Raw genomic sequence first — 2,019 nt, 5'->3', positions numbered from 1 at the left:
TCCGATAAAATTAAAAACACCAGCCAACCATTTATTTTCCTTTGAATTTTCAGATATGAGTCAACTAATCCATACTGTACGCTCAATTTTGAGTGACTGTACTTGAGTAAAGTTGAAGTTAAAATAATATTTAATATCAATAATATTGAAAAACGAACTGAAGAGTAATTGATTTCATTTGTGTTACTTCTACGTGAAGTTAAACAGTTTACAATGATATGGAAATGCTAATATCATCTTCCAAGCTTGGACGTACATGTCATAGCATTAGAGGCGAAAGTATAGAATTGATAGTTCCGTTAGGATACGGCGAGCATGAAGAATGTTTTATAGAAGTCGATTTGAAAGGCGGCGGAGGGCAATATTTGGATGACATATCACGACCTTCCTTCTGCAAACTCCCGTATGAAGGGGGAGGGAAGAATATCAGTGTGGAAGCTGATATATCTCCACTGGCAAAAGGAAGGTGGTTTGACGCAATGAGAAAACAGAACTCAAGACTAAATTTTCAAAACGACTTATCCTTTTGTAACAAAATCAAACGGATTTGACGATCTGAGACCTCCCACGCAAATCAACATCATCAACAGATAGCAAGCCTTCACCTACGTGTTGATGGTGTTGTTTGCGTGAGAGTGCTTCAGATTCGTCAAATCGACTAGTTTTTTAAAAAAGAATAATTCTTTTAAAATAACTGTGCAATAAAAATCCTATTCGACTAAATGCTGATGTCATATTAGAAATTTGGAGACAGTACTCGTCGATAGCAAATCTTCCGCAGCGATGGCATATGAGCAAGTCAAACCACCTTCCTTTTGCTCATAGATATGGGAGAGTCGTGATATATCATTATCCAAGCTGCAGTTTGCTTAATCATCAGATATGAAATTTGCATGATAGAATAGAACAATTGATTGTTTTACACGATATATTTGAGAAGTCACGGTTCTCGTGGATTTGGCGCGGAATGGATTTCATGTCGCGCGGAAGCGGCGCGGATTTGGCGCGGAAAATATTTCAGGATCTCCATAACAATCCTGATTAATAATATTTAGTGTTTTTCATCTCAAACCAGTACCCGACCCTGCCGGACCCGTTAATTTTTCCAACTTATGAACGAGTACCTATCCCAAACCCGATATTGTCCTATTTTCAAACCCGAATCCGGCCAGTGAATATGGAAGCTATCAGAAGAAGAATCGAATCAGTCACCTTTACATATTGGCGAATCGGCATTCACTTTCTCAATTTCAGTCATGTCAACGGCATTTTCACTCTGCAAGCTGTTTAGCGGTTTTGCCAGTGGTTAATCTAAAAACGTCAGCTAAATACATATTCAAACGTGGGATGCACTCGAGTATTTGGTACATCTTCAAAAGCGAAACACTTCAGAAAACGGTTGACATTCGTCGGAGACGAATCGTGTGACTGGTTTCAAACGACGACAATTGAATTACTCGCTTCTACTTGAGTTCAGTAACTCGACGACCGCGAGGTAGCCAGTGAGCGAAGCACCATTCGCCCATATAATGTAGACAGAATTTTATTTCTGTGCAACACGGGCACGATTCGACGGACGTGTCGCGATAGATATACCGCAGAAAATTATTCCGAAATGACAAATGAGGTGATAATTCGATGAGCCGAGTGAAACACAAATTCGATCGCTCCTCCAGTCCAGTTCAACAGCGTGGATTGTTGTTGCTGGGAATAAGTGGCGAACTCATTGAATCAGTTTACCGTGAGAGTTGATGTGAGATCGATTCTTCAGGATCTCAATGAGAGACACTCTTCATGTCTTGTCTGGTGCACGCATCCTTAGGTCGATTTCACAACAGTTGAAATAAATCATATTACTGGTCGATCATTGAGTCAGTTGAATGTGCAAAAGCATAATGATGATGTAATCAAAATATGACATACAGTTCAACATAAAAATAATAATCAAATATGAAAATAACTTCCTGGTTGGAACTAAATCCTTAATGTTGTTGGTTTTGGGGCACGTATCAGAATAGT

The sequence above is a fragment of the Armigeres subalbatus genome, chromosome 3 (genome assembly GCF_024139115.2).
Source record: "Armigeres subalbatus isolate Guangzhou_Male chromosome 3, GZ_Asu_2, whole genome shotgun sequence".
NCBI lineage: Eukaryota > Metazoa > Arthropoda > Insecta > Diptera > Culicidae > Armigeres > Armigeres subalbatus.
This window is presented reverse-complemented; position numbering follows the sequence as displayed.